This window comes from Bactrocera oleae, chromosome 2, assembly GCF_042242935.1.
Source record: "Bactrocera oleae isolate idBacOlea1 chromosome 2, idBacOlea1, whole genome shotgun sequence".
Taxonomy (NCBI): domain Eukaryota; kingdom Metazoa; phylum Arthropoda; class Insecta; order Diptera; family Tephritidae; genus Bactrocera; species Bactrocera oleae.
The window spans coordinates 95837508-95853578 of record NC_091536.1 but is presented as its reverse complement, the minus strand read 5'-3'; the positions used below and the strand labels follow the sequence as shown (position 1 = coordinate 95853578).

The 16071-nt window shown below is 33.7% G+C and overlaps 1 protein-coding gene across 7 annotated transcripts in view; it reads left to right on the top strand.

Moving 5' to 3' along the window:
- The window catches only part of foxo (forkhead box, sub-group O), a 76816-nt gene extending 65434 nt beyond the window's left edge, over positions 1-11382 (top strand). For 4 of the 7 annotated variants that reach the window (XM_036357201.2, XM_036357197.2, XM_036357198.2 and 1 more), the window contains one exon: positions 10564-11382. The gene's annotated coding sequence lies outside the window, so the exon portion shown is untranslated. Of the gene's footprint in view, positions 1-7924; positions 8069-10105; positions 10249-10563 lie in introns of all 7 variants that reach the window. The other 3 variants (XM_036357194.2, XM_036357193.2, XM_036357195.2) reach the window with 3 other exon arrangements.
- The last annotated feature ends 4689 nt before the right edge of the window (positions 11383-16071 follow it).

Genomic DNA, 16071 nt, shown 5'->3' with positions numbered 1-16071 from the left:
GGGGCACTCATTTTTCTGCATAGCTTGGCAAATTAAGTAAGTGATTGCCTACACAATGTTATGCAACACTGAGCACAAGGCTCGTGGCCACTTGACTGCTTGACTACTTTGTAGCCACTAAGGTTCTTTTTTTGCCTTTTGGTCTCTGCTTTTCTTGCTGGCTACCGGTTGTTGCGTTTGTCAGCGGACAGCTTTTGAAAATTTTATTATATCCTTGGGCACCGTATATGCAAGTATGTCGTAAAAGTATATACATACATTCACACATACGCGTTGGATTTCGCGCTTTATGTTGCTGTTGTTTCTGCGCGTAAATGAAGCGTTTACTTAATTTGATCGAATTCAAAGTGGTTGACTGGCCGCCATTTATCTCGTATGCCTTCTTCTGATTTTTCTTTCTGTTTTTGCAAAAGAAATCTCTAAAGATCTGCACCTGAAAGAGCTTTGAGTGCGCCAAACCTGTCTGACTTTATACTCTCGTGCGTGTGTGTGTATGTAAATTATGCAGCAGCTGCCTTCTTAAGTAATTCTCAGGCTAGTTTCCCACATTATGCAACATTTCTGCCACTTCTATGCAGACTTTTATATTCTAATTTGTGACAAACAATTTTAACGGACCATGATTTTGATTTTTTCGCCTACAAACTTTTCACTTCACCTAACGGCATTTCTCTTTGCTGCGCAAGACAAGCGCCCGTAATTCATTTACGCATTTACGCACACCGCTGCCTGTCTTTTGACTTGTCAGCGTCCAAGGCCGTGTCTTCTGCCCATCTTCTACAGCTTTTTATTGTTTTTGGTTTTTTGCGCCTTGGTTTGGCGCTAGTAATTTGCGCTTTGGAAACTTTTCACAAACTGTCAGTGCGCATTTTTGCTTTGTAAAAAGTTTGCTACCAAGTTTTTTCCGCTATTTATTTCAAATCATTTGTGTTTTTTTGCCAGTTTCTTTGTAATTCTCGCTTTTTGCTCGACAAATTGAATTCTTACAAGCTTTTTATTTGTTTACTTGCGCGCTTCTATGTGTGTGCGTGCGTGTGTGCGCGGGTGTAATCCGGCAATTAGAGCTGAAACTTTTCTGACTGGTGGCGTTGCGGTGATGCGTCATTGGTGTTTGCTTGGTCGCAAAAGTTTGACGTAAATCATGCTTGTCCAGTCAAAGCTAAAAAAAAGTTGAAAATAAAATATAAGTGGCGAGGCAGCTAAAGAACTCCAAAAATGCGCTTAAACTTTTTCGAATACTTTCATTTGAGCGAATTATCTAAACGAATTATTTGAATACTTGCACAAGTTCATTTGCATTTGGCAGCTAGTATTTTTTTGTTGTTTTTTTCTTACAGTTCATTTGAAATATTATTTAAAACAAAATTTCACGTCTTTATAAGAGTCACATATTTCTTAATAGAAGCTTTGCATATTGGAAATGTCTGAAAATTTTTAAGTTTAACATATGTCGTATGTGGTTAAGAGTGTGAGTTGCAGCGCTTAAAATAAAAAAAATTAAATTTTAGATGTGGTATTACCGATCGATAAGTTAAATTTCTCAAGAGTTATTTATTATTATATCTTAGAATTTCGCAGCAGTCGTTGTTGTTCTTGCAACAGATAGAAAACACAAATAATTTCGAGGTGCGTAAACCCATCGATCGTATTAACGCTTTCTGTCTAATGTTTTGCAGTAATTCTAGACGAATAAAATGTGGACTTCAAAGTCTCTCTAATTTAAAAAAAGTTAACAAATATAAGTGTTAAAATGAGTTAAGCCTCAATACATCTACACACCACACTAAACCGCACAGAGCTGGCGCTCCCTAGTATTACCCACCACACGGGGTCTCACCACACAATGACGCCCCACACCAACTAACAAAAGGTATTGGATCATCACCTGCACACCTCATTTCAATACGAAATCGATCACGCGCGCTGCAAATAACCCGTCAACCAATCCGATTGCCTAAGTACATTCGATACGAAACCGATTCTGGGCGCTAATTGGACTACTCAGCAATAACACGAGCTCCATTACTTCGATCCACATCATTCCGAAACCATATTCTATTCATCAACGAGCGTATAATTGAACATAACCCTCCCCCCCCCCATTACCATTCATAAATATGGTGTTGTATTTTAAAGCGATACATTTATTACTTACTTCTTCAAATTCTGAAAGCTTAGGAATGTTATTTCTGACTTGTTGTAACCATTACCCTAACATATTCGTTCTCTTTTTGCGTATATTTAAATATTACAGTCAAATTATCTGAAAACGGACTATCATATTGAACAAACAATCAATTTTTATTTTTCAATTCAACTGAATATTGCATTGACCATCGGCCACTGAGTTGCCATGTATAATGTAAATGTGTATAATGCAATTTGTTGCCTAACGACTACCATATTGTCAGCTATGTGCTGGAATTTGTCCCGTACTCCAACTACACAATAAAATTTATTTAGAACTTAGCGCGGTCTGGTTTATAACTCTTTGGTCCTATAACGAGATTTTTGATGTAACTATTACACTTATTATTTATAAAAATTATTGCTTTTACCACATTTTCTTTACCAAATAAGTTATGTTAGGTATTAAAACTGTTTTCCGTGGCAGGGACAATAGCAGACACGTGCATAATCTCTTGCAGTCTCATGTATCGACAAGCGTCTTGACACATCTGCGATATAGAGTAATATTAAGTTTTGTGAGAAAATTTGTTCATATTAAATTTTTATGGCTGTAGTCAACCGGCTTAAAAACTTCGGATAAGGGTTTTTAAAGTTCTATTGTTATTTTAAAATAATTAGATTTATTTTTAGGAAAGAAAAAATCTTGTTAAAAAAAAAAGTTCATAATAGAATCGAAAGATTTTAGTAAATTTAGATTATGTTAGACTTTATGTGCACACATAATACTAGATTACTCTACCGTCCAAGTGTCTAAGTCATACCATTTAAAGGGATACAAATGAAGGAAGGAAGAAAAAAATTAGTAGATTTGGTTTAAAAGCAATAACGCCACTAGCTCGCAGTCAGAGCAGGCTCCAGCACACGTATCTTATGTTAATTTGAACTTTCCGAAAAGTTAAAGTAATCCTTTTGAGAAAAATATTTGTACAGAAAGCCGAATATATATCTCAATTTTCTGATAACATAGATCAAACATTTTTTTTCCAATATTCGCTCTAGTTTTTATAAAAAATTAAAATTAATAACTTACTATTAAATACTAAAACTATTTTTTACGAAAATAAGTTATCTTATATTGCTTTAGCTTTAAAATATGATATAATTAAACTGATTTCCTCATATAAACTCTTCGCACACATTCAAATATAATTATAAAGCTTCACTGCTCTGCCTTGCGCTATCGCTATTTGTCACACTTGCAAACTTTCGGCATTTGATTAACTCAGTTCGTGCAGAATTTATTAATAAGGTAAAAATTTGGGTATTAAAATTTAATCGAACATAAAAGTTGTCAACTTAACCTCTGCGACAGGCTGGAGGCGTAAGCCAACTGGGGAGCATGACAGCAAAAAGCAACAAAAAAAACGACAAATACTTAGAGAAGGAGTAGAATAAAGTGGAACAGGAAAAATCGTAGAATGCGCTCATGGAATGAGCGGCAATTTGCCTCACTGCACATTATATGAGACAATTTAACTTTATTAACCACCCGCCTGTGCTGTCAATATTAAATCAGATGTCCCGAAGGTTCAACTGAAAGGACAAAAAAACGACAAAGAACTGCACATGGGAAGTAGTAAAAAAAAGCGCATGAGGAGCAAATAAACATACATACAAATATGTAAAGTATATGTGAATGGAACAGTTAGAAGAATGATGGTAACTTTGTGCTCATGGCTATGTGTGCTCTATTTGATTGAATTATTCAGCGAGTTGCCAAAGAATTTGTTTCTAGCACAACTTCATTCTCTCACTTGTGTTTTTTGCATGTGATTTTCATTTCATTTTACCGGCTCCCACCTCGCAACATGCCACTTAAAATTAAAGAAGCCAACTTTGCCACACAATTTCACCGCAACGCGTGTTGTAGGAAGAAAGAAAGGAAAGTGGGGACCGTGTATTGGAAAGTTGATGACTAAGGGACGAAGTGTTTGACACTTAGTTGCCACGTTTGCCGAACTGTGTGGATGGAGGCATTGCAGAAGAGGAGTGCTGTCGTATATAAAAAGGAAACCATGTGCCGACACTGCTGCTGGGAAATGCAATAAAGTGGGGAATTACTTGGCAGTGGTTGCTAGCGAAAGTTTTTAAATAATTTTTTTTCTCTAAAAACCGCGACAAACTTTGTCGCGGACGCTAAGCGGTTTTTCTAAATTTTTTGCTTTTCTATTGCTTCAAGCTTTCATTGCTATTGTCGCACAAAAGCTGTAATGCGCTGCTAGGATACGGCCAATTTTAATTTTTTCGCGTTTTTTGTGCCTTGCTCGTTCTTGTTCGACTGCTTTGAGTTTCATTTTAAAATAATAAAGAGCCGCGAAATTCTTTTGTATTGTATCTTTGTTCTTCGTTGCGGCTTCCGGAATTCCTTTGCCTACTATGCTTCTCTCATTAATAACCGCTAGGGAAATGTTGGTTCTTTGCTTATGAATTGGTAGGGGGGTGTGCTGGTGTGGCATGTTGACAGCTGATTTGTGGCTGCCACAAATTATGACACCTACAGTCAAGCGAGAAGCGGCAAGTCATGCGGACGTCGACAAGTATGGCTGTGGGCATTTTTCGTTTTTTTGGGTTATTGAGGATTGTGTTTTTTTTAATGTATAACTGTAAAAATTATATTTTATAGATTTTAAAGAGTTATAGTTTTCAAATCTAGTTAAAGTTGTTATCATGAATGTAAAAATAAATATAATATTTATATATATCCTTAAGTGTTTACTCAGAAAAACCTTAAATTATATATGCAAGATTCGATTGACGTTCTTCAAATGATTTATAGTATATTTGGGGTTATCTCGGACACAGCCTAAGAAATATTCAATAAATGATTAGACATTTTGTAGAAGAATGCAACTCTTAAGGTCTAATTTTAAGAATTCTAGCAATAATATATTTTAAAGTTATTTTTCTACTATTTTCTTATCAGGGTATATAAAAATCCGAATGGTTGATAATTAGGGCAATTAATTTCAATAACTAATTTTAATTTGGACTATTAATTTTTAACATTGGGAAATAAATCAGATTATATTTTTTGACCAAATATTTTTTACTCCAAATGAAATTCACTGTATATAACATTAGGCAACATTATATAATATTTTGTTTTTAAACATTTCTTCTGTATTTCGAAAGTAGTGGTCGAAAAAGTCTGAATTGAATAGTCGAAAGTTAATGGATAAAATTAAAACAATGTTGAGTTTGAATGGAATTGACGTAGTTTTAATGGAAATAGTGGTCGAAAATACAAGTGTTTTCCGAAGAAAGAAAATATTGGCTTAACGAAGAGTAATCATTTGCTTATGAAATCACACAGAATACCTGGTACTTCTATATATGTATATGTATAACTACATAACAGATTGCCTGAATATTGACCTTGCCGGAAAATTTTTAGTAATTGCTTGAAGTTGATTTTTGGGTTGGAAAGGTAATATTAAAAGGAAGAGATATTCATAAAAAAGTCTTCGTATGAAAGATAATTCAAATCATAATAAGTATGTACGTAGCTGAAATTTGTTTGCAACAGAGTATATTTGTCTACCCAGAAGAAAACTCTATAAAGTATGTTGTATATAAATGATCAGTGTGACGAGCTGAGTTGATTTAGCCACTACAATCTGTGTGGCCATCATCTGTCTGTATGTGAAATTGTCTCGCAATTTTTGACATATCGAGCTGAAATTTCGTAGACGTCCTTTTGTCTTTAAGCAGCTGCTCATTTGTTGAAATCTGACCAATCAAAGTCCAGTAAATTGTATAGAAAATTTTTTATTTGATGAGATGTCTTCACGAAACGCTACAATCTGATCGAGTCACTATAGCATATATCTGCCATACAAGCCGATATAGCCTAAATTAGTTAACATTATTTCTCCTTTTTATTTGTTCTTATATTGTCGAAGTTATTTCCTACAGGGCATTTACATGCTCCCTTTAAGTATGTGCTTCTTGTAATTGTTGAGATTTAGTGAAGTCATTAACGATTGAAACGCATATTATCTTGTTTGCTTAGCACCTTTTTAACACACACTTGACTTGAGAGCTCGCATATCCTTTGGCAAACACATTAAGCTATATATTACTCACAAACACACATACGCTTAGCATAATGCGAGCATAAGTGCGCACTTATTTCAAAGCATTCAAATTCACACTTTCACACCAAGCAAAGAGTTGTACTGATAATGTTGTGGTTTTTGTTGTTGTTGTTGTAGTACTTGTTGTTCCATTGTTTTCGAAACAACACTTAAAAACACGTTCATCGCCTTTGGAGCTCGCTATTGTATTGTATGAGTATTTAGACCAAAGGCAGACAGATTATGAGCAGCTGGCTGGGGCCGCAGCTCAATGTATGTTGTTGTAGTTGTTTGTGGCGAAAGCAGGTCGCATTTTGTTGCGCAAGTATTTTATTTTGTATATTTATTTTCCACTTGGCGAGCTTGGTGCGTCCTTTGCTCACGCTAACAGCTAACGAATGCCAATTTCTCCTCAGTAAATCTGTGGAGACAGACATACGGACAGGCTGTGAGTGGAGCAGTGAATGCTTACTGCACAATTCCTATTCAACAAGTGGTAATCGCAATGAATTTTTTTTGCCAGCAAAACGTTGAATGCAAACACACAGAGAAACGCATAATCGCATAAATACTGGCAAACATATTTTACATTGCATTTGCACATAAATCCTTAAGGACCTTAAGCAGCTTCCAGAACCAACGTTGCTGGCAGCACGCAATTGTGTACATACACACACACAGACAGATACGAAGACACCAATTCAACGTTATCCACTTCCATTGTCTACGCAATTCGCTATCCTGTCGCAAAATGACACTTCAACTTCCCGTATAATTCCCGCAGCTCTTCGCACACTGCACTCCCATTCAGCGCACTTCACCGCGATTAAGTGGGCGTGATTGTGGTTATTAATGTTGCTCCTTCTGTTTCCACTTATGCGTCCTTTTTTGCGTCCTTGCTTATTAGTATTGTTCCTGCTTATTGTTGTTGCTGTTATTGTCTTCACTGCTACGCGCTGCCAGCGGCAACAAGTGCCCGCGCTGAGGTGATACCTTGTGGTGGTTGTTGACACAAATGAGTGGTTGAACTCAAGCAAGCGCACTCACGTACTAACACACGCTCCCACACACACATTCTCACACACTTACACACATAATCTCCAACAATTGACATCACCTCCAATATAATGTTCATTGTTGTTGCGGTTTGTCGTTGCGCGTTTGCTAAGAAATAGATGAAGTGAAGTAGGAATGAGGAGCAGAGCGTTTCTGTTAAGAACGATGCAAATGTATGGGTGGCGAAGCGCCCTGCCACCATGCCACAAGCTTTCAATTGTGCGCCTGTCGAGCACTCGAGTTTAACTGTTATTAAATTGTCGACAATTTGTACGCACACACTCACACGCATGCGCGATTTGTGTTCGTTTCGTTTTTGTCGCTTTGCCATCATTAATTTCCGAAAAAGAAGTATAGTCTTCATTCCACACGCTTTCTTAAACTCCACTCCATTATGCTCTGCATTATTCTTATTTAGGTATTTATGTGCGCTAATTTGAAATTTATTGACTGCAAATTGTGGGAATATTTAATTGGCAATTTCAATTTGTAAAACACAGATTTTGTGGTATTCGTAATTTTATAGGTTTGGTGGCAATACATTTTTTGACATGACAATCAAATGAAATATGATAAATATAACCATATTTTTCTCTTCCTAGCATTTTCACGGAAAGTCAGACTGTTCCCTGAACTCGATCATTTCTCAGGATTTTCGAAAGACGAATCGTGACCGTCGTATAAGTATATCACTCTTTGCTGATATGCCCTCTTATCTTGACGATAGCTTTAAACTTTTCGTCCGAGTAAGTCACTGTGGTTTTTTCAGAGCTTAACTTTTAATCTAGTGTCACCTGTCACCCAACGCCATCAAATGTTTACTTAAATTGTGTGCATTTGCTTCAATAGAGTATGCGAATGTTAAGTTAGAGCACGGTAGGTATGAAGAATGTTAAGTTAGAGCACGGAGGGTTTTTTCTATGAACACTTAAAATGTCCAACGATATTAGTATAAATTGAGTATGTTTGAATAATGACTCGATGACTCAAATTCAAGTTAATTGCTTCAGCTAATTGAGTCGTTTTAATATTACTTGTCGGTAGAATTTGAGTTACTTAGTTCTCCTTAAAAACATTTTACACATTTAAAATAAAAAAAATTATTATTATATTGTTTTCGACACGTGTTCTACATAATTTCTATCTAGTAACACATGTTTTACTCCCGCTAGTATTTCCTACAATTTAGACCATTTTTCATTTGCGTAAAAGACTATTTTATAGCCACACTATATAAAAAATGGCTTATGTTATCGCGTCTCGGCGCAAAATTATGAACATTGTCGCACTTCATCAATTCGCTATCAACAGAGTAACAAATTGATCTTGGGAGACAAAAGTTTTAGCTCGAACGCTCTGAATAAACGCAGAAGAGCAAAGCAACTGCTATCAGCCTAAATGTAGCGCAAATGGGCAGTTAACTAGGCGACAAATCCGCAAATGGACAGCAACTAAATTATTCATTAATTCGCATGACACTTGCCACTGCTGCCAACAGCGACGGTCAATGATAAAGTGACAAGCGATAAGTAAGTGAGAGACAAGTATTTAAGCGACGCGAAAGATGGGAAGTGTGACGACGCTACTAGTGTTAAATTATTCACAAATGTGTTGGGCAGTAAGAAAACTCTGCTAAAATTGACACAAGAAAAGTTAATCGCAAATATTTATATGCAAATGCGAGTAGGCTTAAGATAAGTTTACAGTTTAACGGGTGAGGGGTGCGATACAAAATCTAATAGGCCTAACAGCAAATAACGGCATAAATACTGCATATATGGGAGGAATGAGGCGCAATAAAATTTAGTATTGACACAAGCGTAATTGTAAAGTAAATTCTGTCGAAAATATTCACGCTTGAATGGGTGCAAATAAAATTATAAAAATATGAGAAAATGTAGTAGAATTTTGAGAGGCTTTTTAGGCGCAATAATAATAATAAATTGTGCAGTTTGTGATAGTCGTAAATTTCTAGTGTCGCTGTGTCGCCCAATCGTTTAAAGAGGCGGAGTCGGCTTGTGCAGCAGTCTTATCACGCGTATATCTATAACTATACATATACAAGATATTTATATTTGAAATAGTTGAGGCAATTTTATTGCCGTCGCCACCAGTCTAAAATCATAGCCCTTCAGCGACTTTTACGCCTCTATATTTCCCTTCACTTCGATATGTACTTACCCTTCTTACCTTACCCTTCTTCAGCGCTCTTCGCTCTTTGCCATGTCGTGATTTCACTCTGCATTGGCTGACACGCGGCGGCGCTGTCAAGTAATTGAATTTTATGTGCGAGTTGACACTTAAGTGTCGCGCAATGTGCGCATTTAAGATCTGCCATAAATGCCACAAATTGTACTTCTTTGCAGCATTTATGAGCTATTAGCGCTACTTGAAGACGGGTGTGAGCGGTAGCCGAGTTGAGAGATAAAAATATGCCTTTAAATCAGGCACGCGATTTAATAGTTGCAGTTCAGAGGCTTATAGGATATATGTGGTGTGCATGATTTTATTCGTTTCATATATGCTGTTTGCATGTCTAGAATGCTTATGGTGTGCAGTTATTAACCTTCTTTTTTGCAAAAGAGTGTTGGTCAAGCGGTTCTTGAAAGTGGTTGGCATCGCAACGGCCGACCTTTAACCACAAACTCGGAAGCATGTGTTTTTCGAATTGGTGAATCAAATTACGAAAAGAGTAATAAGTCGATTTCATGCAGTATTTATTTTAAAGTCATAAAAAACTAGTCACAGACATAAACAAATATTTATTTTTAAACCATTTTTAGAAATTGCGATCAGGATCCTTTACGCCAATTACGATGTCAGCAGCGATACGAATGACGGAAACCACAAAGAGTCAATAAACCTTTTTTAGAAACTAATTCATCACACTTATCTTTGATAATCCGAGGAGGATTCATGTTAGATTGTAAGAATGCCACCACTAGCAGCTTTTTTTATGTTTGTCATTACTAATCTCAAAATATGCACAAATAATTTAAAGTGCTTATCAGCAGCGATCGCTTTAAAAATTTGTATATATTTCTCTGTTTAAAAACTGTATACCATATTTATTATGTAAAGATAACATGTTTATTAAGTCTTCAAATTATTCATAATATAATCGAGTAAATTTTATATAACTAAACAATTAGTTTCAATATTTCTGCCATTATTACATAAAATGAAAATGAAGTTTTAAAAACTGTTTCCTAATAATCTCTCTTCATTTCTCTTGTTGCAGGCTAATTTTTCTGGTCCCATGGTCGAAGCAAAACAATAAAATACACACATATATATACAGACGCATATATAAAATTAACTGGATTTAGCTACAATAATGATTAGTACTAGTAGTAGTAAGAACTGCGTTTGTAAAATGTTGACACAACAACAACAATACTATAATCTTTCTGTAAATATGCATGTTACAGTCAACTTTAGTTTGTTAAGTAACAAAAACAAAAATATAAATATACTCTGTATTTCTCAGCTAAAAAAGAAAACAGAAATGTTGTACTAAAAAAATGTGCTAAATAAAATATAATAAATGATAAATATAGGATAAAAGAAAAAGCTAAAAAAATATGATAAACGAAATCCTGAAAGTAACGTAATACGTAATATAATATAATTAGCAAAATTTCATAAATAAAAAAGATAATACATTTTTTTTTGCTTATAAACTTTTTTATTAAATATCTGTAATGCAAAGTATGTAAAACATTAAAACTGAGCATAAAATGTAAAACATGTTAATTCGTTTAAGTTACAACAAATAAAATTGTGTTTTCCTTATTTTTAAAGTAAAAAAAAAAAACATTATTATATATGTGAAAAAAAGAAAAAGCTATTGAAAATAAAATAGTAAGCATAAATAATGATAGAGCGATAAATTTAAATGTTAAAAAATAAAGAAATGGTTAAATGTGTTTATAATTTTTATTTAAGTAGTACAAAATGTAGAACGGCAACACGTCATAGCTGTAAAATGTAAGAATAAATGTAAGTCAAGCAAAAATACAAAAAATAAAGGATGAATGTTTATTACACTACAAGCAAATAGTATATATATTTGTGAGTAAGAAGCTAAACGCACATATGCACAGAGTTAGTTTAATTGGAAATTATGTATTTATTTAATAATGCGGGAGATTTAAAATTTTTTATATATGGTATTAATAAGCTTAAAGTGTAGACAGACATGCGACTGCAGTCGTAGCTTTGAAAGGAGACTACTTTAATTTAGTTTAATTATAATTTTTTTATCTGCGTGTCTAGTTTATAAAAAACCGCCAGTATGCTGCGTTCAAAAGCTTTCGCAAATGTGCAGAGAGGGTAGTAAATTCTGCGAAGTGCGAAGAGAAACATTAAATTTTTTAATGCGGAGATTATACAAGGCCTTAGGCTGTAATATTTCGAGAGAGAAAACTTTGTTGGAAGACTGTTCTTTACTACAAAGTTCAGATATTTTAACAGAATATGATATATGTAGAATCAGATAACAATTGGACAGATTGGAGTCCACACGCAGCAATTTTTGAACTTACACAGGCCAACTTAAAAGAGAATAAGAACTGCTCTTGAAAGTTCACATCTTTTCGTTTAGGTAGCCAAGGCCAGGTAGAGGAAATAATATTAAAACTTAATTGGACAAAGAGACAGACGTACATGCTTGAAACCGTCAGTGTGCTTTACTATATGTTTAAAGAGAAAGTATTGCTTAAGGTTTATTTCTAAAGCAGCGTTCTACTCCCTTCGATCCAACTAATTGGTGAATTAATTTTTGACTTCAAGGTCAATGTCCCTAACACATTGTTTATGTTAGGTCCATTAACTAAGGTGAACTTAAACTGAAGAGCCACTTTTCCACTATAGATCCGGTTAGGAACTTCACTCAAGGAAATATAGCGTAAAAAATCCTATGTAAACTGTATGCCATTTTAAGCTAAGTTTATATTGAAAATCGACTCAACACCAATCCACTTATGAAGATTCCGATATATCTACATTTTATATCTTCAAAATAATCGCTCATCAGAATGAAGTTGTTAAACGGAATTTTGCTGAAAAACTCATACGGCGAAATCCCCCCGGCGTCTAGGTGGATATATGTTTAATAGTTTTTTCCAAAAACTATGTGTCATGTCCCTGAATGGATAACTAACAGTTCACATCTCTTTATCGTGCTTGATTGATAATAGTTTGGAAAATATTTTACGGTTTCTAAAAAAAAAATATGTTTATTATAAACTTAACAAAGTATGCGTTGGAAAACATAGCATACCTTTAGGGGCTCAGCATATTATAGTTTCTCAAACTAAGATCTCTTAGACATGCATACTTCAGCTGCTTAAAGTAGCCACAATAATTAGAGTTCGGCGATAATTAAAATGCATAAACAATTTTTGAGGACATTAAGAAAACACCATTGCATGAACCAGTACCCACCAAAAAAACAAAAACAAAAACAAGGAAATTCAAATACTATTAAAAATAATAAAAGTAAAGCACTGAGACAATTTTCTTAGTAACAATATCCTTCAAGGCGCCTAAAAGCAGATGGAAACAATTTTGTAGTTAAAAGTAAACTGCCTGCAATTACAAACACATACATATAAAATTAAGTTAGATTAAGCGATGATTGTGTGTTTCCTTTAAAGGTAACAATTAAACTATGAATACAAACCAATATAGTTACATACATATGTGTCGCTACAGCCATAATTAACTGTAAAAAAAGACCACTTGAAGTTGTCTATGCTAAACTTAGTGATAAATTAAAGAAATAATATTAAGTTAAAATAAAATAGTCAGCGATTTGGAGATAAACTTTCAATACCTTTTGTTTTGGCATTTTGCAGTAAGCACAAAGCTTCCGCTCTTATTGAATATATTTCTCACAGAATAGTGCTGTTTTCTGAAAAAGCAAAGATATACCTTTAATTGAATTAATATACGTAATAGAGATACAAAACATACTTCAATTATGAACCAATCAGTAATTGATAGAATCTCAGGTGCAGCACAATTTGAGAGTAGTACACAAATAGCTTATATAAGCTCTCAGCAAGAGCTTCCCTTCTTCAAGTCGTATTATAACTTTTAATTTTTTTCACATAAATATAATATATATCGTCATCTAAAATGCAAACTTAAAAATCATAACAAAGATTGAAATTAAGGATTTTATCGTTTTCGAAGACAATTTACAGAAGCTTTGGATTATAACTCCTAAATCATAAATAATTAAAAATATTATGTTTTAGAACTATTTTATGTATTAACATGAAAATTGTAATTTAATTTTAAAAAAGTTTTACCTAAAAACAAGCCAGAATTTTGTACATATAAATTATACCTATTCATAAAAGTGAAATACAATTCAGTTTCAATAAAAGTCACATTTGAAAAAAAAAACTATATATAATTTTAATATTTTTGGAAACGCAATTTACATACCATACATATCTACGAATATTTAAAAAAAAAAAGTTTGATTCGATGAACATACGTTTTCACAGTTGTCTTAACTGTTTCTCTGTCAACTTTGACTTGTACCGCTTAGTTTTATATCCTCTCACGCAGTATAAAATTTGCTATCAGTTAGCTGCGCAAATCTGTCCTGCTATAGATAAGTAAATTATTTCTTAATAAGTCCAAAAATATTAGCTGGTTGGTAAGTATTATTTATATAAACGATAAAGTTGCTTAATATTAACTACAATGGTGCAGGCGTAAGAAACGACAAGTAATTAAAACCGATTTCAGGTTCTGACAGAAAACATGATTTTTATAAAAGCTGTCTTGAAAACCAAAGACAATCCTCCAACCGAATTTGTGCTGAAAAAAAACTTTTGAAATCAAACGTTCATTAAAATCATAGAATAAAACTAGGATTTAGAGGATGTATGCACAAAAAATAATGAAGCAACAATAATATGTTGTCCTTAAAGTAGTTCTTTTATGTTGCATCTCATTCTCTTGCCGTGTTCAATACACACTCTACACTTTGCTTTCATTTAACGACAGCCCCACAGAGTGTATTCTAACTTTATGTTCTCCCTCTGAGTCTTTCAATTTTCAGTTTACAAATCAAGATCCGGATAAAACTTTGCACAAATAGTGCCTTTGAGATGTCCCACCTTATGACCTAAAATTGTATAATTCGGGCTACAACTGCTCAAGCCCTCCGCTACCGAATAAGTGGACCCGACTTCCTTTTTATCAAAAATGCTGGATATTCTGTGAAATATATTATTGAAATTCGGTAAAAGACTTTTATGTTTGTATGTCAAAAATGGATTGAACCAGATCAATACTTCCTTTACCCCCCATATACCTAATGTAAAGATTTTCGAACTTCCGGCTGATCTTAATAGCAAGTTGCTCAAATAATGGTGGATCTTTGTGCCTAAAATGGAGAAAATCAGGTGGAAAACTTGCCCTAATCCCTAATCCCTAATTCCTATATATCTGATATTAATGATTTTGCAATAACCGGCTGACTTTGCCCCTTAAATATTGTTGATGGTAAGTGAGGTACTTTAATGAAACTCAGAGAGCATCTTTTTCTGTTAATAATATGTGGTATCTCCCATACCCATACTTAATACGTAACGCAAGTTGCCAGCGTATGAAATGTCTGGTTACAACCGAACTAAGCCTTTTCTAACTTGTTAAAATATGGTACTATTAATACCTATAAAATTGAGCATAACGGCTTCACATGAATTTTGATGCGTTTATTTTTTGCTATAAAGTCTGACTACCAAATAAAAATAATGTTACCAATCCATAACAAGCACATATGACTCCACTTTAATAGTGAATCACTTCAAGCTTTCGAATTCGAAATTACAACAAAAAAAGCTTCTTATCCTGTACAATAACCGGTAATACTTATTTTGAGCTTAAGACAAAGTGGTTGAAAGCTGCAAAGCACAATTATTTAGAGCTTTATGTTCTATAAGTTTAAGAAAAGTACATAATCCTTCCGGTTCAGCAATTTATACCCATAATTGTGGGTAGATAATATAAAAAAATATATTTACATATGTATATGTATACATATTCTTAAAAGCACGTTGAATATAGCAATTCATAAGAGTGCGGAAATTTAAATTTTCACTACAGTATGGAGATATATAATATATAAACTTTCACTATTGTGAACAGTGACAATTTTTAAATATTCGTCCTGAAAGAGAGCACCATGCAGCCATTCTTTTGCCTGAAGGGAATAGCCAAACAATAATAATATCCTTCTTATATTTCATTCGTGAAAGAAAATCCACTTTGTTGAACTGTTAGCTTTTATTCACTAAAGTTGCTTACTTAAATCTTAATACGGAAAATGATGGTTACTTACGACCTTTTTCATGCTATTGAACATGCATTAGGGTGTAGCATTAATCATTAGTACTCTGCTTTTTAGTATTAAAGTACAATAGTATTTTAAAGATAAAATATTTTTATAATTTATTTATAAAATAATGCCATGGTGCTTTTTTAATAGCAATTATCCGCACAACTTATATAAGGTAAGTAATTACTTCATTGGAAAATATGTCGTAATTTATATGACCTTAAACCTTTGAAATGGATACGAATATCCAATTGCCTGTAACTACTGTCTATAAAAACTGTCAGATAAATTGGCTTTAACATAAAAATTTATACAAATACATTAGTAGGAAATTCTTAAAGCTTTCAGATACTCCTTTGGTTAGAACTTTTCCAAATGGTACAT